At 54.5% G+C, this 21766-nt stretch overlaps 1 protein-coding gene across 2 annotated transcripts in view; it reads right to left on the bottom strand.

The window, feature by feature from the left end:
- Positions 1-21766, bottom strand: part of GLI2 (GLI family zinc finger 2) — a 257247-nt gene that overhangs the window by 117217 nt on the left and 118264 nt on the right. Inside the window, exon 1 of one of the 2 annotated variants that reach the window (XM_060625418.3) lies at positions 3503-3589. The exons of the other annotated variant lie outside the window; for it this stretch is intronic. The gene's annotated coding sequence lies outside the window, so the exon portion shown is untranslated. Of the gene's footprint in view, positions 1-3502; positions 3590-21766 lie in introns of those variants that run through there. 2 annotated transcript variants of the gene reach the window in all.

Raw genomic sequence — 21766 nt, 5'->3', positions numbered from 1 at the left:
TGGGCGTGTGCGGGCTCCAGGAGCAGGGCTCTCCAGCTCTGCCAGGATCCCTAGAGGGAAAGCCTCACCTCCATTTCCTTCAGAGAAGAAGCCAGCCCATTCTACCCATCCAGGAAGCAAAATCTCAGGGAGCACCCATAAGGCCCAGCTTAGTGCAGACGTGGGATATGCAAGGAGGACGCTATCTCTGGGAAGAGAGCCTTGACCTTGGGCAAGGCTCTGATGGGCAAGCCCTGGGAGCACCAGTCAGCCTTGGCTGTGGATGCTAGGCAGGGAACGCTTCCTGCAGGAGCTGAGCTAGTGTTAAAGCCCAGTGGCCCCGGCCTGAAGGACAGAACTGAGGAAAAAATTGCCTGGTTCTCCCATTAGTTCGGGACTGGTATGGCCATGAGTCATTCTTTCCAGTCTGTTTCTCCAAGTTCCATGATTTGCCTTCCTCAATTTGGGAATCCTAGTCTCAAGGACGGGGTTGACAACTGTGTCTCAAACCCCCGAGCAGTCCCTTCCCGCTGTCTGCCGTTCTCTGTATGAGTCTCTGGTGTGACAGAGGAGGAAGGTGACCATCAAGTAGGTTGTAGGACTTGCGGAAAATGCCCAGGCTCTGGGGCTCCAGGAGCTGGGGATGGCCCTTGGGCAGGAGTGAGGTCTAGAGCCGGCACATGGCATAGCCACTTGGAGGAATCATGGCCGAGTCACCTCATCAGTACTTGGAGGGGCAGAGGCACAATCTCACCACAGGTGTCCAGGGCCGCTGACCCACACCCTGCCCCCCAACGACAAGCTGGCACTAGCTGACAGTGGGGTGAGTCAAAGTCACCTGTGAAGTTCAAGTTCTGGTACAAAACGAATCTCCCTACAAACCCCCGGGGGCCGGGGGCCGGGGGCCGGGGGCCCGCTCTGATCCTGTGAGACCCGAGCCAAGTTGCTCCCAACCACAGAACTCAGTTTCCTCACCTGCAGAATGGGGGAGTAGCTCAGACATTACGCATCATCCCTACAGTTCTCACCACTGGGTTTGCTCACTCGGTCAACGAATACGAGTAATCTACAGCTCTGAAATACCCCATAGAGACAGAGGCGAGTCCACGAAAACAGTGTTGCAAACCTCATGCTTTCCTTCAGAACATGAACCTCTCCAGGCACCAACGAGCATGTGCAAGTTCTGCAAACCCACCTTTGCCGACACGCACAGGCGCCACTCGCACTGTTGTGATAAGACTTTGCTTAAAACTCCGTATTACGTAGTCTTAGCCCAACATACTTACACGTTTTAGGATTTGGAGATTTCCCCCAAAAACCTTAGAAAGAGAAACAAACTACTAAACCAAGCGGAGAAAGCCGGGGGCGGGGGCGGGGGGGGGGGTGCGGTGCAGTCTGGAGCACAGGAGGGGATGTCCTTTCACCTCTGAAAATAGGCTCGCTTACATTTCCTTCCTTCCTTAGCTGCTCCGTTCCTCTGACTTCAAAATACAAATACAGATTTGATTTCAAGGCGCTTTATGCTTCTGGGATTGCCAAAGTGTTCCTCCGCTGGCTTCCAGCATCTCACTTCTGGAAACCTTTCTATAGTTTCAGCAACATTGCCTGATGATTGATGACTATTTTGTGAGTGCTATCAGTTTACTATTTTAACCAATATATCATAAATCAGGAAGAGGGATGCTGGGTCCAAATAGAGAGTGTAGCTTTCACTCATTACCTGGGAGGATTATAGCCATTTCATAAAATCCATTATCTAGGGAAAGGATCCTATTGGCGGGGGCCAGCAAAATTCATTTCATGCTTCAAAAGTTTGTGATGGGGCTGGCTAGAAAAAAAAAAACTAAATTGTTTGGAAGGTGGGGATCATGATTTGTTTAAAAACCACAAATGGCCAAGACTGAGCTGTGTCCATTATACCCAAATGGCACTTCGTACTCAAATGCTGAGGCACCGTCAGTCCCAGGGCCCAGCCCCCTGACCACAGCCATCCCAAGTCTCACCAACAGCCTGACAGAGCAGGAAGTGCTGCTCCCTCCCTGCCCCCACTCCAGTCCAGGCCAGGGTCATCTCTTCTAGGCCCGGTCGTGGTCCCCTCCATGGCCTCCAGTCCTGTCTCAACATGGCGGCTAGAGGGGTTTTCCTACACTACCACCTGGTCGTGTCCTTCCTGCTGCTCTGAGGATGCCTACGACATCAGGTGGCCCGTCTCCTTGTCCCTCACCAGTCCTGGGGTTGTGACTTCTCTCCCCCACGCCCCCCACCTCCAGAGGATGCCCACACCCTGATGGCTTCCCCTCCAGAATCCAGGGGAGGGCCCTTCCAGCTGACAGCTGCTGTTGCCCTATGATCTACTACTTGAGGGTTTCCAGCCATTTCTCCTTTAGCACGGTCACTCTGATTTGATTTGTGGTCGCTGTCCCCGTTTCCCCAAGGCAGCCACCAGGAAGGCCTTACCTCCTGACCTAACTTTGTTTCCAACTGGTGAAAGGAAAATACCAATGTCTGAGGAACCAGTCCCCGCAAGGCAGGGGGTTGAGGGGGGCCTCCTTCCCTGCCTGTCCTTCTCCTGAGACTGTTTGTCTAGCCAGGTAGCAGTTTACAAGGCCTTAGGGGCAGCACCACCCCACTGGGACAAGTCCCCTCGCTTTTAGAGCCCCAGGGATCCCCTGAAGGCCAGGCCAAGCAAGGGCTTCTGGGAAGCCCAAAGAAGGAAGAATCTAAAAGAGATTTTACAAAAAGGGCAGGAGGAAAGAGGAGGGATGATGAAGAAAAGTGTCTTCCAGATTTTGCCAAGCCTCTAGAACATTCTTTTTGAGTATGACTTTGTTTCCTTCTCTCCTGAAAGCAACGTTCCCCCAATTCATTCCTCATGTGAAAACAGCACCTTCCCCAGGGAAGCTCAGATTTAACACACACGTGTTCCTCAGAGCTGAGGCTCCGCAGACAATAAAGATTCTTGTCTTCGAGTCCTCCTGGCTGCTAAGACCACCGGGAATTGAGGCGGTGTAGACTGAGCTCTCAGAAGCTGGGCTTTGCCATGTTTCAGAAGAAACTCGCAGTTCAAAGTTCTGGCTGGCACCCCAAGAGTTTGAGGGGCCAGGAGTAGTGCGTCTGTCGGGAGCGGGGAGCAGGGGAAGAAAACGCTTGTGGCCAAGGATGTGAATTCTCTCACCGCCCGCACCCCCCCCCCCCCAAACCCCATCAGTCCCCATCCGGCAGCCTGAGTCACTTAACTTTATCCTCCAGTTCTGTCCTTAGGGTCCAGGGTCCTCCCCTCCCTCCTCCCCTGCCCTCCCTGCTGTGACCACCAGCTCCCTTCCCCACCGCGCACCGCCCCTCCCTCCCTCCCTCCCAGCCGAGCCCCTGCCTCTGGAGCTGCAAACTTGGAGCACAGCGGACTCGGACTCGGGGAAGGCGCAGGGAGCAGAAAGCGCAGGCCAGGCCTGTGCAGACAAGCGCGGCTGCCTCCTCATTTCCACTTGAAGCGTGGCAGGAAAGCTACCTTTCTCCTTCAACTTACCCTGCGTGGCCGGGAGGGAGGAGGGACCCCGCCTGATGGGGCGGCAGTGCTGGGAGGGCACCGGTCTGGAGGCCGCCGAGAGCCGTGGGATGGAGCGGCGGGAGGGAACATCAAGTGGCCGCCGGGAGGGAGGGGGCGGGCGGGAGGTGGGGCCGCATGAATCATTTATGACCGGGCGGCGGAGGGTTTAGGAAACGCTCTCTCCCTCGCTCACTAATGTAAAGGCTGGGGATCTGGCTGCGGCTGCTGGGCAGTAAACCTTCTTGCTGGGAGAAGTGGCCCACCTGCTTGTCCTCCAGGGTAGGGGCTGTCGGGGGGGAGAGGGTCCAAAGCCTGGGTAACCGTGGTGCCCCAAGCTCCCAGCTCTGCAGCCCCAAAAGAGGGCCAGGGTGGGACCTTAGGGACATCTGGACCTGAGGGCCTGCTGGGTAAGATGGGGAAATTGAGGCCCACAGGGGGGAGGGTGACCTGTACAAGGTACACAGTGAGGCTGTGAAAAAGACATAACTGCCCCCCCCCCTTCACAGCCCCTCCCCACTATCTCCTGCCTCTTCTGGAAGATTACCTGGTTCCCTCTGCAGCTCCTTGCAGACACTGAGAGCCACAAAGTGGGGGAGCAGAGTCCCCGCAAGCAGGGTGGCCCCTCACACGCAGGGGTCACATGAGGACCTGACTCCATCCCCAACAAGCTGAAATGACACTAATTGAGTTTCAGTCTTCTGAATGTGGAATCCTTTTCGGGCTGCGGAAAACCACTTCCCACCCTTCCTTTCCCTTTCACAGGAAGGGGGGACATGGCAAGCACCTTGGGCAGGAGTTGCCATCACACAGAAGGTTGGAGCCTTCGCTGCTCGCTTTGCAGGGTGGGGGTTCACCAGGTGAGGTCCGCCAGGAGCCCTCATCCTGCTCAGTCTCCACCCTCCCGCCTCCACCCCCACTTGCCAGGTGCTGAGCCAGGAGGATAGTGTATTTTCCGCCAAAGGAGCAAGAGGAATACTGGGGTGGGGAGGGGTCAATATCATTGTCACCTTTACCACTCTCCACCCCCAGTGACATTCTTGTACCCTTTTTCCCATTTGGTCTCAAGGCGTGGAGAATAGAATACGAAAGCAGACGTTCATTAGGTCCCCAAAAGGGAGGTTCTGCCTTAAGTCATGGAATTAACATAAGTATAAGATGCTTGAGCTCTAACCGGGCACAGAAAGGGAGGGGGGAAGGCCTGACCTGGAGGAGGAACCAGCCACCCCCTTCCCATGCCCTGACCCACCCTGGCCCCTGGCGCTCCAAGCCCTCCCACACACACCTTCAGGAGCACATTCTGAGGCCCTGAAAGCAAGACTGGTCTCTTACAGAGGGGGTGGAGCCTAGGGGACCCACTCCTAAGCCAGGAAGCAGCCCAGGCCTCCATGGCTTCCCTCCGTTTTCGAATGCACTGGTGCCTCCCTCCCTCGGCATAAGGAACAAGGAGTCATCAAAGTCCAGGCAGTTCTGCCCTCGGGCACAGGGTGTCAGGCTGGACTCAGCACCCCTGCCCCTCGGCTCTCCCCTTCCTTTGAAGAGGGGTGCTGGGTCTAGGGAGAGGGTCCGACCTGCCTGCGCACACCGAGAGCGTCTGGCACAGAGCACGGGGCCAGGCCCCCTGCCTAGCCGGATCTGGGTTCCTTGGATCCCAGCGTGTGAGCCCCACGCACTTCCTCTGAGCTGAGTCAAGGCTGCTTCCTGCGGAGGGCAAGCTGGGGAGGAGATGGCCAAACCAGACGCTACTTGGGGAGTTGCAAAGGGGTCAGAGGTTTGTTTCAGTCGATTACACAAAGAGCTCATCCCCAAACCTCCTAAGTCAGCAAAACTAAAAAGCAGACCCCTTCTTGGGTGGTACTGCCTCAAATGGCACCACAAAGCCCACAAAAGGAAAACAAGGGAAGTGACCCAAACTTTGCCTCAGTCTCAGGGGAGCGAAGGGCCCCGGGAGGCTGGAAGCTGACGGAACAGCGCCTCTGTCCCTGTCCTGAGGGAACCCGTGCCCAGAGTGCACACTTCCCTCTTGGTGTTGAGGACACCGTGGAATCGTGACCCTTCCAACAGGAGTCAGGCGGCAATTGTGTGGGTGGGGGCAGGGGGTCATATGGAGACAGTTAGGAACTGGTCTAGCAGCTCTTTGCATGAGCATCCAGTGAGATTCCTCTCGGGTTAGGGCATGTGGCCATTCTGGAGCCTCCAAAAGTAGTACCATTACACCTTCAGGCATTCTAGAAGCTCAGGCTGCATTTATCCAGCCCTCCCCATCTCCCAGCACCCACTCCTGATATGACTCACGGAGGCAAGTGAGGGTGGCCTGAAAGGGCAGAATCCCCGACATCATCAGCCTTCCCCTACATCATCAGCCTTCCCCTCCGGGCTTCCGTTCAGGGCCCAGAGTGGGGGGTATCACTGACACGGAGGAGGCTGCTTTCGGGGCCCCACAACCATCTCCAGAGACACTCCTTCCCAAGGTGTGTGCTCCTTCCATGCAGGCCTTCCTCACGCAGCCATGACGCTGAGCTCGTTCTCCTTGGCCAGGTTTGGGGGAGTTTAAACAAATCCCATCTGTGACTTACGAGTGCCCCAGAGGGAGCAAAAGCCATGCTGTGTTAATGCCTGCCACAAGGAAGGGAACGTGGAGACACCCCCAGGCAACCTACCTGTCACCTCTGTCTCAGATATGCAGACACTCAGCGGTCTGCACAGAGCAGGACTCACAGGCCCAGAGGGTCATTTCAAACTGCCCGAGGGAGCCCATAACAGAAATAGCAAAAGTGGGAGGCACAGCCTGGCAGCGAAACCAGCCTACCTCTGTGCTCTCTCCAGGCGGGTGCAACCTCCCAGAGTCACATTCCCCGGAAGCAGCCTCCCCACCTCCCTCCTGTGTGTGCAGGCCCCACAGCGGCCTCGAGGGTCCTGGACAAACCTCCTGTCTCCACTCTACCCTCAGAGAGCCTCCTCTGACAGGTTCTCACCCCGACACCAGCTCTCCACACCCTAGAACCTGGGCTCACCAAAATCTAGTACATGATGTCCAAATCCAGTTACTAGCCACGAATATCTACCCGTTTCTTCCGTCACCCCCCACATACAGGTCATTTTGTTGCCCGACTGGCCTCTACATTCACCCTAAGATGCCTGCAGGCCCACACCCTCCCTCCTGCCCTTGGCCCCTCTTCAGGCCTTCCTGGCTGGGCCACCCTGGCCTCACTCTCCTGTGGCTTATCTGTGCCTTAGAAGAACATGGCATATCAGAGCCTTCATTTTATTCTGAATACAGGCAGTTCCCGCTTATAAATGAGCTGTGTTCTCAACGTTCCGCATTTTGTAAGCCGAAGATTTGAAACTCAAGTGTTTCTTCTAAATAATGTACTAAATAATGTATCGTGGGTAGGTTTCCAGGTTAACGTGCAGCCGCCGAGGTGACCCATCATGTGGCTAGAATACGGCATGTTTGCAGTTAAAACCTTTATTTTGAAACTACAGCGCTTAGGAGTTAAGCAGACTGAAAGCCAGCAAGCGTTCGATTAAAACAGAACGAAGACTGGTGTGTTACTCATGTTGAGTCCCGGTGGTTGGAGCAAAGCAGAAAGTCATCCTAAAAGCAGGGCTGGCTTGTGTGTACTCTTGGGGTTGGGGGAGGGGAGGGCATTGATGGGCAGATGGTCCTGGCCGGAGCCTAAGTGGGTTGGGGGTACAGCGGGGGAGCAGGTGCCTGCCAGAGAAGTATCTGTGATAGCTCTTCTCACGGGGACTCAAAGCAAACCTGGGACTTCCCGGGTCGTCCAGTGGCCCCTCTCAACACACCAATGGGCATACTGTCTTCTCACTGGCCTGCTGACCTCATGCACGAAGACCCCTCACCAATAATAAGGCCATGTTGTGAGCGGTCTAAGCCAAGTCCTCCAACAGCCCAGCCACAGCAAAGGCTGCACGTAGGGCTCCAATCACTTTGCAGCCTGAAGAAGCAGGTAACTGTTAGCACCGATGAAAACCAAAGCTCACTCCGGGAGCTGACAGCCAGCCCCATGGCTGCTTCCGGAAGCCCTCTCTCGCATCGTACCCACAGGCAGCTGAGGGGGCTCGGAAGGCCTCTCTTTCCACTGGGTAGGGATGGATGGGAGACCGGGGCTGCCACCAGAGAGCACAAACACAATTTACCTTCTCAGCTCTAAGACGGCCTGAGCCTGCTGCCTTCTCTGAGCCAGGGCCCTCAACACTTGATCCGGATTGTTAAAACCCCCTCATTCATCACAGTCAGCACAGACACCCGTAAAGCAACGATGAGCCAGACAGCCTGCGTCTCCTCAAAGACCTGAGAACAGGGCCTTGGCCCACCTGCCCACCTGCACGCTAAGTGCTCACAGCAGACCCATCCCAGCTGCAAAGGGATTCCAGCGCTTTCCAGCGCTCGCACCTCCGGCCAGTCGAGTCCCCGGGGAGAGACAGAGACAGAGGCAGCCGGGCAGACGCTGCTCAGGATGCTTACAAACAAGGAAACAAGAGTGTTGAAATCACACGGCCAGCTTGGTGGCAAGACAGACACGAGCCTGGACTGCCAGGAGGTCGTGGAGAGCGAGGACTGCCGTGTGTGTAGCACGTGGCTCACTGGCAGAGTGGCAGGTGAATCGTGTCCCTCTGTGAGGAGGCATCTCCTGTGTGGGCATTTGCTCATTCCACGAACATTTAGTAGATGCCTTTGGGGCCAGAGCTCATTCCAGGTCTCCTGCTCCCTCTGTGGCTCCCCTCTCATGTAGAGTCGTGGACTCGGGGGACCTGGTTTCCCGGGGCTCACGCTGCAAGGCGCAGGTAAGCAAGAGGCTTTGAAGAGCCAAAGAAAAGGGCGGAGGTGTTGGAGAGAATCAGGAAAAGTGACCATAGGAAACTCCCCAAGTGCCGCGGCCCTAAGCTAAGAGACCATCCGGCCATGCGGACGGGACGGCTTCCCTTTGCCATCACAAGCAAGTCGCTGCAGGCTTGCCTGCCCAAGGCGGGCACCTTGTGTGACTTGTTCCCTTTGGGGAGAAAGAGGCAGAAAAAAACTTGCACACGGGGCCACGTCACCCCTTCCGTGGCGGCTGCGCATCTCCGTGTTCCTCCTCCCCATCTGGGGTGGCTCGCCCCTTAGATGTATAATGAATCAGGCAGTCACTCATTAATAAAAAATGACAAGCGATCATCTCATTGAAATCCATCGAGCTGCCAGAGCCTGCAGACACAATCCCTGCCTCGCTCTCCGATTCCTCTGTGGGCCGGCGGTAATGAGTCTGTGGGGTGCACGGGCCAGTGAGTGGCGCTTACCGTGCAGGCAGGCAAGCCACCTTTCTGCGGTGGGCGGCCCAGGGCCTGCAGCTTAGTGCCTTTTCATCTGCATTAACAAAGGAGCTCAGCTCGGCGGGGCCCCAGTTCCCCCCAAGTCAGTAAGGTAGGGGTGTCACCAGGCTGCCGAAAGCTAATCCTGCCCTTGCATCCAAAATCCACTGCATCATGTACCCAAGGGGGCCTGAGGCCCAGCCAGACTTGGAGACTAAGCCAGTTGGATGCTTTTTTGTCTTAAAAAGCAAGGGAGTGAGCAAAAGGACTTGACAGGAGCCTGGATGGTGCAGGGTGGCTGGTCCCCAGCCCTAGGTCTGGCACCAAGACGCCCTCCTCAGCTCCTTTCACCGGGAGCTGAATCACAGGGAAGCCAGGCCCTGGTCAAGGGAAACACCACCTCCAGGAAGCCTCCCAGGATGCTCCCACGGGCCTGCCAGCATTCGTTGTTTTATGCTTACTTTAGCATTTACTACATATGGGGCCCTATGTCCACTGTGCTGTTTTACAATGTTGGAGGCTGGTAGCCTTGACCGCAGACAGCCCTGGGATGGCATTCGGGCTCTGCCCCTCACAGGCTATGTGGCCTCAGGGATATCAGGGACCTGAGTTGTCTCATTTGTACAATGGGTGATGAAGCCTCTTGTGTAGAGAAGATGAAATGAGGCCACGTATTCAGAGCCTGAAGCCATCACCCCATTATTGTACCATGAATGACAGCTGTCATTGCTGTAGGCACAGGTCTTGAGGCTCCTGGACCGTAAGGGCCGAGTGGTCTAGCCCTTGGCCTTGCTCGAGTCAATTACACCAGGATCACCGCTGCTGTGTGCCTCCCGCACGTGGGGGTTGCATCTGGGGTCATAATAATGAGTCAGCTCCAACTGTCACGACCATCCTGGGAGGCAGGTATGGTTACCCCTCCAGGACTAGAAGTGGGGTAATTCGCCCAGGGCCTCAGGGAGCTGGGTCATGGAGCCTGACTCCGTCCTTACTGCCACGTGTCTCACACTACCGCTGTCCTTCCACTACTCTGGAGCCCTCCATGACTCCCTAGTAACAATGCAGTCGGGCCCAGGCTCCAGGATGAGCCCTGCTTGCACATACCTTTCTCGCAAGACCTTCTTCCAAGACCAACGGGTTACGCCCGGGCCCCTCGCACATCTTTGATGCACTAACTGCCTGAAATGCCCACCCCGGGGCCTTCCACATCCATCCTTGGCCAGTCCTCCTTCAAAACCAGCCACCCGTCCAAAGTGCCCCATGACCCCTCCCGGTCAAGGTGACTATTGCTGAGGTCCACTCCCAGAATCCTGACAGTGGGCTGAGTCCCAGGGGAGCCCTCCGAGCTTCTATAAATAACAGTGACAGCTGCCGGAACAGAGGCAGCTCCAGGGCCTGGGCCGGGGGCTTTTGTGAATCTCAGGACCCATGATGAAGGCAGGGCAGGGAGGATGAGCCCCACGGTGCAGGCTGAGCAAGACGGGATGTGAAGTGCCAACATTCAGGTAGCTCTTTGGTGGCCCTGGGAGCAACACCATGCCTTGGAGCATCTTGTGGCGTTGAAGGAGATAGAAATTCCCGCCAACGGTTGACCGGGCCAGCCTCACGCTCACCTGTGAATCCGGAGGTAAATCTGGACGCCGCCCTGGCCCTCTGCCATTGCCTCCCGCCTGGAGGACTTTAACAACAGCCCCCCCGCCCCCCACCCTCTTGTGCTCACCAGTCTATTCTCTGCACCACCCTTGGCCACCATGATGAGCATACAGGGCGGGGCGAGGCTCACATTGCTGTTTGTGCTCTGGGACTGTTAGCACGTGTCCTAGGAAGTATGTACAAGTTTTCAATAACAAAAAGGGGGATAATCTGCAGGGTTGTTGTGAGGCTTAGCTGCCTTACTCATCACTCATTCATTCATCCAACACGGCTTCCGGCTCTTGTTTCAGGAAACAGCCCGTTTCTACGAGAGGGGAAGGGGCGCCAGAGGGTTCTGGTGCCAATGACATGCAAGATGAAGGAGGGATAGAGCAGAGAGGGCTCTGGACCCCCTGGCTTCGGCTTTTGTAAGCAACTCAGAGTATGACCTCAGGGTGTGCCCCCCCCCCCCCCCGGGCCTGAATGGCCTCACCTTTAAAAAGGACAAAGGTTCCTTCCATCTCTGATGTTGCCAGATATTTGGGAGGACCCAGGGGGAGAGTCCCAGAAAATAGCAAGTAACCCGGGAGGCCTAGCCCCAGGCACCCTACTTTGGAAGACTGATGAAGAACGCCCTTGTAATGAAGCTATTAGCCAGGGTATCTTGGGGCACAGAGAGGCCACGCCCCACTCTGCTGTGCCTTGGCAGAGCCTGGCACAAGCCCAAGCCTCGTGCGGAGGCAGAGCCAGGGCAGGAATGCTCCAGTCCTGCCTGAGCCTGGAACACGCCAGGAGACAGCCCATAGCAAAACCTGGGCCTCAGGAGGTGGAGTCTGCACTACATTAAGAAACACTTTCCAAATGAGATAATTATTTAATAGGTAATAAATGGAGTCAGGGAGGGGGCAGAGGGAATTCAGTCCCTGGCACTGCATGCCTTCCCCGGAGCTGAGCCTCTTACCCTCCCCTCCTAATGCCTTTTCAGCCAAGCTCACCTCCACCCCTTGTCGGGTACTGAGAACCAAATCCATTGGCCACTGGGCTGCACAGAGGGCCCACAGCAAAGTGCCAGGCTGAATCCAAGCTGCCCTGTCCTCCGACAACTCAACAGCTCGTCTCTTCCCCGTCCTGCCCGAGAGACTACAGGCTCCAATTGGGAAGACAGCAGGATTCAACAAGACAAAGGTGGAGCCAGGAGAGGGCAATAGTCACAAAACTCAGAGACCGCCCATTGCTGTTTACAGTGTGGCCCTGGCCCCAAAGTCTTGTCTCCTCAGAAAGCTTCATCTAGCCCTGCTTATTTCAACTCAACAAAGTGGAGGTGGGGTGTCAATGGAGGCAAATCTATGGACACGGGAGAGGAAGGAACAACCACATGCCGGGGACCATGTGGAGAGCCTACATGTACATTTAACCGCACAGGATGTTTGTATCTTGTTTCTTGATGAATAATGACACTGAGTCTCAGGGAGGCTACGTGACTTGTCAGGAACCAATCCCACTCTTGCCTGGCCTCAAAATTTGCGCTCTTGCCACAGCAACAATGCTCTGCACCCCTCCTCCCCGACCCTGAACATTCGGCAAGTGCTCACTGAATGTGAATTCCCTTCAGACAGACACAGGCAATCCCAATCTCAAAGACTTCAAGCGTCTCTGGTAAGCCTTCCCTCAGCCCTCCTCCAAGGAGAGCTCTAAGAGAGGCACAACAGAACTAGAAGCAACCATGACTCTGAGTAGAGGGGCTTCCAGGCTGAGAGTGAGTCATGAAAAGAGGTCCAATCATAAGAAAATGGTAAGGAGGGTTTGCAAGGGCCATGAGTCGTGATCAGGCTGGGAGTGCAAAAAAGAGATTAAAGAACAGTATGGGGGTAGTTGTCCACAGGGGCTACATTGACAAGGTATGGTCTGGATGGAAATGGCTGGAACATAGTAGGGAACTGATAAAAAAAATGTTGGATAGATGGGTGGGTAGGTGGATGGATGAATGGGCGATGGGTAGGTGGAAAGATGGGTATTTAGATGGATAGATGGATGTTTGAATAGATGGGTGGATGGATGGATGGATGGATGGATGGATGGATGGATGGATGAGTGGGTAGACGGATGGGTGTTTGGTTGGATAGATGCATGTTTGAGTAGATGGATGGATAGGAGAGTATATGGGTGGATGTGGATGGATGGGCGGTGGATGGATGGATGGGTGATGGGTGGGTGGGTAGGAAAATGGATATTTGGATGCATAGATGGATGTTTGAGTAGATGGATGGATAGGTGGGTGGATGGGTCAGTGGATGGATGGGTCAGTGGGTGGATGGGTCAGTGGGTGGATGGATGGGTGATAAGTGGATGAGTGGGTGGCTGAATAGATGGATGGATGGGTGGGTAGATGAAAGGATGGGTAGATGGGTAGGTGGGTGTATGAACAGTGAATAGATGGATGGATATTTGGGTAGACAGATGGATATTTGAGTAGAGGGATGGATAGGTGGGTGGGTGGGAACTCTGTATCTGGGCATTTCCTCATCTTTCTATCTTCAGCATTCCTCTTCACCTCACTTCTCTTTCCTCTCTTCCACGGTTATCTCAGCTCAAGTCTTCTTGCTCCTGCACAGGCAGGTGCCCACAGAGGATGGACAGTGGCTTCAAAGACTAAGACTCACCACCCTGCATGTCTTGGAATGCATCACAAAGTCTTCCACTGGTCTTCTGACTAGCACTGCCAAAAGGCATGAAGGGATGAGCTTTTCCTCTCAGCCTTCCCCTATCCCATCTTCCACAAGCCCTCAGCCCACACCTTTATTACCTCTGCCTGCCCAGGCAGCTCCCACCTTGATAAAAATCAAAGTGCCCCCGGGCCCAGTTCAACTCAAAGAGAGCCTATTCCCTCCGGGCCTGAAAACGATCCGGGTCCACCAACGGTCCAAGTTACCCTTCAGAGGCCTCTCTGGCTGGGGTTTTATCCCCCTTCCAGTCACACGAGGCTGCTTCAGATGCCCCTGAGGAATGCACTGAGACAGCCAACAGAAGCAGCCCAGGAAGATGCTGGTGGGCAGATTAATGGGAGCATGGGGGACAGGGAGGTATAATGGCACAGGGCTCAGGATCTCAGTACCCTGGAGCTCAAAGGCTCCTGGGATTCTTGGTGCTGTGGGGGTGTCTTATGGGCCAGTTCCTTTACACTGCAGCTGGGCCCAGGCACTGCATAGCCTAAGGGCAGCAGAGATCCAGGGAGGGGGCAGGTCCACTTTAGAATGAGGTCCCCGACTGTCCAACTCTCTCCCTGGCCCCCCCTTACTGCCCACGGACTATCATGCTTCCTGACCGAGGAGCAGCTTTCCAAACCCTGACATACACGGGTGGCCCAAATCCCAACCTGGGGCCTGGTGGGAAAGGTGCAATCATGGTTCCGACTCCGGGAGGCAGCCACCAGAGCTCACCCTGGACTCCACGTGAGATAGGTATCCTGTCAGAGGCAGGCACCCTTCCTCCCTGCACACTCCTGGCCGCCATCACTCTGGGCGCTCTGAGGAAGCAAAGAGTGGAAGGAAGACTTCTTGTCCAGAACGGGCAGAAAAGAAGTCCGGATGGTGAGCAGGGAGAGCTCAGGCTCTGGAGTCAGCAGCCCAGGGTTGAGTTCGAATGACACGATCCTGGGTAAGTAACGCACCTCCTTGAGCCTGGATTTCCCTTTCTGGAAAATGGGGACAAGCACAGTGACTTTGCTGTTATCACGAGCACCTGCGATAAGGCAGATCAAAGTAGGTAGTGCACAAGTGGCAGCTGTTATTGCTGTAAATAACATAATTGACTTTCCTTAATGAACTTAATAGGATGGACGCATGCCTTAATGAGAAGGGAGGTGGTCCAGCCCAGAGGGTAAGAGCAGGAGGCTGGGGTCAGACAGCCAGGTCTGGAGGCCCGGCGTTGCCACTTACTACTGGACCCCAGTCCAGTCACACCACCCCTCTGATCTCTCTTTCTTCAATTGCCCAACAGGGATCATGAGACTATTTTCTAGGAATGGGGGGGGGGGGGCGCGGATGCAATAAGCAAATGCATGTAAAACACAGCCGTGCCTGGAGCCTTAAGAAATGTTAGCTCGCAGCGTTTTTATCATCTGCATCTGCCTGGGAGGCTCCAGGCCTTCTCTGGATGCTGCCTGGGTGGGAAAAGAATGGCACTCTAGGGGTGCCTTTCGCTCCCCCTCTTACCCATTCTATAAACCTGCGAGCACTGGACCATGGCCCTCGCCTGGAACCTTTGCGGACGATGACCTGGCTGGATGGACGATTTGGATAAAAAGCAAAGGGTGGCTGTGACCAGTTTCCTTGAGTGGCTCACTCGGTGGCTTGGAGAACTCCAAGGGTGAGAACAGCCACGACAGAGCAGGCCGGGAGATGCCTCCAGCGGCAGCCTGGTGCCACCAGCCCCTCCAGCCGCTCTCAGAGGGTCTGCACAAACTCCCCCCTGTAGGACCTTCCTTGATGGGCTGCCAACTGTTTCTCTATGTGAGTTTGCCTGCCTGGCGGATTCTATGTTTTCCTCTGCTGATCTGCTGTGTTTTTTTCAATTCTGACATCAATAAACCTCCTCTCACACAAGAAAGTCAGGGTCATGCTCTGAAGGCTCCAGGATGGACTGTGAGCATTGCTTCTCCCAGCCAATGATGGGGGCTTGGCCCTGGCAGGCCCCAGACTGCCCAGCATGGGGTGAAGCCAGGGGGGGTCTCCAAGTGTGGTCCTAGGCCCACGGCACCAGCATCGTCTGGGACTTCTCAGACAGGAACATTTCAAGCCCCATTCCAGGCCTACTGAATCAGAAACTCAGGGTGGAGCCAAGAAACCTGGGTTTTAACAAGCCTTCTGGGTGATTCTGAGGCACACATGAAAGTCTGAGAACCCCCGCGGCTAAGCAAACAGCAGGCATTCAAAAGCCAATTCTGGTAGATAGGCCTTCCTTCTGGTTTCTTCTCGTCCTCGGATGTGTCTCAACATTAAAAATGGAACAACCCAGAACATACACAGCGGAGACACAGCTAATGGGTGACGTGAGAAATGATCTCTAGTGTGGCTGTAGCCTGGCAGGATTCCCGAGGCTGCTCAGGGACCCTGGTTTCATCTGGGTGCCACCACCTGTGGGGGAGGAGACAACCATACACACAGCCCGGACTGAGAACAGCACCCCTGGGAACTCCCCAGAAGCGGGACTGTTAGGCAAATATGACCTGTCCTCCCGGCCTGCAGGAGGTGCCGGGCAGCCCTTCCTGGAGGTAGGACCCAAGCGGGATCTGGAAAATGAGGATTCGCACAGACCTGTCAGGGATGCTTGCCGTTCCCGGGCCTTTGAACCTCCTGTCCTCTTTGCCTAGCATACTTCCATGCTTTGGCAAACTCCTTTTCATCCTCTGAAACTCGACTCCAGCTCTGCCTTCTCCAGGAAGCCTTCCCTGACTCTACTCTCCATCCCCTGGGCTGCCCTTTTGGCTCCCTTTGCTCTTAACCCCTACACTGTAACTGTCTACGCACTTGGTTAGGCTTTTTTCTACCAGAATGTGAGCGATCTGAGGGCAAGCATCTGTCTTACTCCCCGTTGTAGTTTCTGTACACGGTAGGCACTCAATAAATACTGCTTGAATGAAGTAGACAGAAATAGGCTCAGGGAAACCCACAGGCCAGCATAGGTGGGAAGTGCCCAAGTGTCTCTGCTGTCATGGCCAAGTTGACACACCTTGTGGGGGCCACACATCCCCATCACCGCTACCTCCAGCATCAAGCACCTGCAGCTCCCTGCACCCCACCCCGAGCCAGCTTTGCCTGGGACCATGCCACCCCGTATCCCTCACAGGTGCCAGGAGGGCAGAATCACAGCACGGGGCCCAGGAGGGGGATCCTGACCCCCGGGGCCGTGCGGAGAGGGGCTTGGCACACACGTGCAGAAAACAGGTGCCTCTCCCTCCCAATTTCAACCACATGGAAAAGCAAAATTTCTATTGGGAAATGTAGAAAAAAACACGACAATGCCACCTTACAGGTTTTTCTCTTTTCTTCCCCTTGATGGGCAAAGGCCTAGCTACTCGACAGACTAAGAAGAGACAGCGTGTGACAGCCAGCCAGCACAGCACTGGGCCCCAGAGCTCCCACTAACCAGGCCCGGGAGAACCTCGCCTGCTCAGGACCTCTGCCAGGCCACAGGGGACTTTGCTACCCAGACCCAACGACAGAACCGAGTTACAAGTTCCTCCTCCACAGGCCCACCTCTCCTTGCAGGACCCCTCCCCACTGGGCCGCTCTCCTGCCTTCCCTCCTCCCTCTCTAGGCTTCAGGCCCTGCAGGCCTGCGTCCATCTGCCCCCAGAAAGCGGGTGGACAGAGTCTGAGCCATCTTTCCACGCTCGGAGGGGGCACAATGCATGGCACACGAGGGCACAGGCAGTGCTGGCCGGCTGTTCCACTGAATGGCAAAGGCCTGCCAAGGCATACGAGGTCCTCAGTACCAGAGACGGCTCAAAGGTCCTCTCTTCACTGGGACATTTGTATCCCAAGCCAAAGGAATGAACCTGTAATGGTGGAATTCAGCCCCAAGTTGGCTGGGGAGGCAGGAGAGGTGTCTGTGGGCAGAGAAACTTTCCTCAGACCAACCAAAGAGAAGCTGCTTCCCCTGTCTGTGTTTATGGGTGGCCCTGCCTCTGGAATGCTGGCACCAGCCCCTGGTGCCATCCCTCAGAAATGCACTTGTCCCTCAGCGCTGCCTTGACTTCTTTGGCGCCCACGTGGCATTTCATCTGAGGCCGGGATGCCAGGCTCCTGTAGGGCAGCGCTTGCCAGCCCAGAGGCAAGGCAGGGTGTCAGTACCTCCCCTGGCCTGAAGCGGCCCCAGCCAGGCCCTTGGAGGAGGCTCCCGTGGATCTGTCTCTGCTGTCCATTGGCCTAGGCAGAGCAGGGGTGACCTCACACACCCCAGCCTGTCCCCTGTAAGGATTCCCTGCGGGAGTCCAAGCTCAGTATTTGCCATCAAGTCCCTTCCATGCAGGTGAATGGCATCAAGGCTTCAGAGAGAACAATGTCTAGCCCCAGAGTGGCCAGGACTCCCTGTGGGGCCCTACCCACTCGCTCTGGGCCTGGGGCTTCTCACTCGCGGCACGAAATGCCTCCGCAGGCCCCCTCTGACCTGCCTTCCCAGTCTTAGCTCACCCTGGAACGGACCACTGTGGGGACGACGCTCCCCCGACTCTGGCCAGCCTGCCCCTCCCGCCGCACATCCCGTGGGCCTCTGCTTGGCATCGCCCGTCCCCAGCGGGACTCTGCAAACCCTCTTTGTAAGGCTCACTCCATCACGGCTTTCTGCTCTCGGAGGTCACCTCCTCAGAGGTGGGTGCCACTCGCCCACACCTTTACTCTGTTTATTTCCCTGCTGGCTCCTCTTGCTGAAATTGTCTCAGGCGTGTTCGCTTGTAGACATAGGAGCTCCCTGGACGCAGGGACAACAGTGGTTTGGCCACACTGTCCACTGCTGAGGGAGCACTCGCCCTCCTCCTTTTGCTCAGGGACTGGGTAAAGATGCCCATAGTGGGGCCTCTCAATCCGCCTTGACTCGCAGGTGACTTGGTGCAAGATGGGCCCCAAGGGCAGACAGGGAGCAGGCTTGACCCATCTGTGGGTCCTCCCAGGATCTTAAAGAACCCCAGACAAGGCCTCCTGGGCCAGGCTGCATTCCGGAGAAGCCAGGTACACACCGCAGGAGACAGTGCCCATCGGGCCTGTCCAAAAGCAAGGGCCACTCTCATTCCGCCAGCTCTGAACGCCCCTTGGACCTGCTGGCTGTGTTTTTGCCTATTTGTTTCCCCCCAAAATAAACCCAACCAGAGCAAGTAACAACTGAAAATTCCTCACTTGGGGGGCCACTCCAGCCAGAGCCTCGCCGGGCCTTGGATTCCCTGATGGTGCTCAAACCAGTGATTTCCACAGCCCATCCTGGACTTCCCCGAGTCAGCAAGTTCCCACTGCAAACCAAGGTTCATGCACATTGTTTCATTTTAATTTTCACAATTTCTTTTGTGGCTTAAAAAAAAAAAAACAACTAAGCAGTTCTGCATATGGTTTTTTAAAAAGTCAAACAGCGCAGAAGGGTTTCTGCTAAAAAGCAACAGTCCCCTCCCCGTGCTCTGGGGACAGCCACGTTTAATATTTTAAAACTTTTTCTACTTTTGGCTCCTCTGGTGCCTATCTGATCTATACAGGGAATCTATTAAAACGGCGTGTTTTGATGCTTTAATCCTACGAGCGCAATGTTTCTGATTTCTTAGTTATTTATACTGAGGACAACTGCGTTCACTTGAGCCCCCCTTGCCACGCAAAGCGTTGTAGGTAAGGGCACCCCTTCCTCCCAGTGTAGTGATGACCCACACTTCAGTTATTCTGACGCCTTTCCCCTGGGCCCCCCGGGCCCTCCCATCCCCAAGGTCATCTGCACTGATTCACACCCCCTCTGGGTGACTCCCTTCAGGGGTCCTAGATCTCCTTTCCCTCTTCCCCTACTTTGCATCAGAGGACGCTTAAGTAAATGTCTAAGAAGGATGTGTGGAAGGAAACAGTTCAGAGTCCTTCCTGCTCAACTGAAAACATCCCTCAACCCTGAGTGACAGTGAGGCTGACAGTTTGATAGGGTCCCTCATACCAGCCAGGGCTTTCATGGTCTTCCCACACAGGATGCTGCTGATGAAGAGGGGCTAAGTTTAGGGTAATCCTCCTGCCGGATGGATGGCCTGGGTTTTGTTTGTCTTTCCATTCTCTCAAAAATTTTAGGAACATTTCTTTATCCTTGGTTATCGGAAACTTCACAAAAACATGTCCAAATGGGAATTTTCTCAAGGGCGAGGCACACTGAGAATTATTTCCATGTGAGGATTTTTGTCCTTCCGACATGGGCAATTTTCTTGTATTAATTCTTTTGTCATTTTTCTCTCACCTATTTTCTCTTTCAGTTTCTGGGACTTCCATTAGTTACGTGCTCCATCACCTGCTTTAGTATTCTAGGTTTCTCCACTTTCCTCTCATATTTCTCTGCCTTTGCCTTTTGATTCTTCTTCCCATGGTATTGCCATGAGTCACCTTTTATCTTTTGATAAACTTCTTATTTCTGCCATCATATTTTTAATCTATTTTTTTTTTTTTTGGTTCTTATTTCATAGCATCCTATTCTTGTTTTACGAATGTAATGCTTCCTTAGGTTTTTCTGAAGATACCAATGGGAAGGCTATTTTTTCACTCACACTTTCATATCTTTGTGAATCTGGTTTCTTCTGGGACTATACTTTTCCCCATTGTTCATGTTGACCTTGCTCTTCCATGTAGCAAGCAGACTTCCTTTTAAATGTCAGTGAAACCTTGGATGTCCATTCATATTTAAAGATGAGAGACAAAAAAAAAAAACCCATCTGGGAGTTCTGCATACCTGAGTGGGGCTTGTCCAGTGGAAGCTTTAGCTATTCCAGTGGGATATCCCTGCATGCCAAAATGCATGAGGCTTGGGTCTGGCCCAATATCCACGTGGCCTGCCCTGGTTACCCAAGAGAGTCTAGTTCATGTCTCTGCAGAAGATCCCAATTATTATCATTATCACCACTGGCTTAAAAGATAAACACCCTTTACTAGTCATTCTATAGAGGGGAATCCAGAGGAAGAGAGGGGTTAACTCCTAAATTTTTTAATGGTTATAAAATATACATAACATTGACCGTTTAACTACTTTTAAGCATACAGTTCTGTAATGTTAAGCACATTCACTTTCTTATACAACCATCTCTCCCATCCATCTTCCTGAACTGAAACGCCATACCCATTAAACACTAACTCCCCATTACCCCTTCCTCTTCATCCTTGGCAACCACCACGCCACTTTCCGTCTCCAGGAATGACTATTTTTGGTAACTCATATAAGTAGACTCAGAGGAGGGCTCTCTTTCCGTGACTGGCTCATTTCACTTAGCATAACGTCCTCAAGGTTCATCCATGCTGGAGCGGGTGTCAGAATTTCCTCCTTTTTTTTTAAGGCTGAATAATATTACATTGTGTGTGTTTACCTTATTTTGTTTATCCATTCAACTGTCACCCATTTACTCTTAAAGCGACTTCGAGTAATGTCTGATGGAGAATACAGCCCTGTCCTCGGCACATAAAGGCAGGCATGAGGCTCAGGTCTTCAGACGCAGCACCCAGCCCCTCCCCCTCCCTCTCTCCCTCTCTCTCAATGAACACCCATCAGTGAACTTCTAGACCTCTCCCCAGAAGGTGTGACCCTAGGCCCGCATCTCCTTTTCCCCAGTCCCCAGATCATCAGCGTGGGTGGCCTTGACAGAGGACTAGCTATTTTTAGTGGAAATGCAGAACTGCCACCATTTTTAGCAGAAAAGGCAAAGGAGCCAAGGAGACTTCTTTCTCCTTCAACTCCTTCCTCTCCAATGTCCCCTTCCTGCCAGGTCCCTCCGCAAATTTGCCAAGAATAGGGTGAAAAATGAAAAACAGACCTAAGTTCGCTCCTCTGTCCTGAATACCCTGCCTCCACCCAAACTAAAATGAAAGGTTTCGGAGACCAGAGTCAGGGGGCCGGGTACCACCCTGCTGCTAACGCTCTGTGTGACCCTTCCAGTCCTGGATGCCAGTCCCCTGTCTGATAAGGGGCGGGGCTTCATAACTCCAGACATCACAGAATTCTTACTGGAGGAGCCTCAAGTCCCAGCTGGTGCAAGCCGGAGGCCGGGACCAGGGCCTCCCCTTCCAGGACTGTTCCCTCAGGTGGTTCAGTGAGTCCTGTCCTAGAGCCAAGAAAAGCTGTTCTCCCAAGTTCAGAGGCCAGGAGCGTCAAAGCCTTGCTCAGGTGTTCACTGCGGTGCTGCCCGACAGGCTCCATCAAGATGCAGCCTGTATTATTCATGCCTTCTCCCTCCTGCCCCTGGCTTCTGAGGGAAGCCGCCACCCACTCCGCTCCTGTGGCCTGCTCTAAGCACTGCCCCCGCCTAAGCACCTGCCATTAATAAAAGATAAATAAGGAGGGCCGTGCAGGGACCGTGACATCTGCTATCCCCCTCCTCCCCCACAGTGTGGGTCTTCCCCTTTCTGGGCTTTAGAGACGCATGTGGTGGGGGAAGGGGAGTTGGCGGGGACCCAGCTGCATTCTGAGCCTCCGCGCTGGGTCCTGGCCTCAGCTGGATTGAATCAACTCCCTGGCTGCAAACAGGAACCCCCACCCCTGCCCCCCACGCGGCTGAGGCAGGAACATCTGAGGACCAGAGTCTCCGGGCTCAGTC

The sequence above is a fragment of the Panthera onca genome, chromosome C1 (genome assembly GCF_046562875.1).
Source record: "Panthera onca isolate mPanOnc1 chromosome C1, mPanOnc1 haplotype 2, whole genome shotgun sequence".
In the NCBI taxonomy this organism is placed as follows: Eukaryota; Metazoa; Chordata; class Mammalia; order Carnivora; family Felidae; genus Panthera; species Panthera onca.
Note: the sequence above shows the minus strand (reverse complement) of the source record. Positions and strands in the feature narration are given on the sequence as shown.